This window comes from Apis dorsata, unplaced genomic scaffold (assembly GCF_000469605.1).
Source record: "Apis dorsata unplaced genomic scaffold, Apis dorsata 1.3 scaffold_169, whole genome shotgun sequence".
Lineage (NCBI taxonomy): Eukaryota > Metazoa > Arthropoda > Insecta > Hymenoptera > Apidae > Apis > Apis dorsata.
In genome coordinates, this window is record NW_006263457.1 from 1,484,267 (window position 1) to 1,484,565 (window position 299).

Here is a 299-nt window from a genome sequence, read left to right on the forward strand (position 1 = left end):
TCGTTAAAAATTGATTCGCCTCTTAAAAATACTCGCTCGAAGTATTTCTTCGATAACGAATATACCCATTTATTTTCGATTTCTTCCGTCTACATTTTTATTTTGTAACGAGTATTCGTAGAGCATCGAAGTGGGCTCATGTGACGTAATGTGTACCATACGATCCAGGGTAAAATCGAAATGGAAATATCAATATTGAAAGCGGAGGAGGCCGACGAGAATCCCGCGGGCAGAGGAAGAGACCCGCCTCAAGAACTTCCACCACCAAAGTATGAAACTTTATTAAAAAAAAAAAAAAA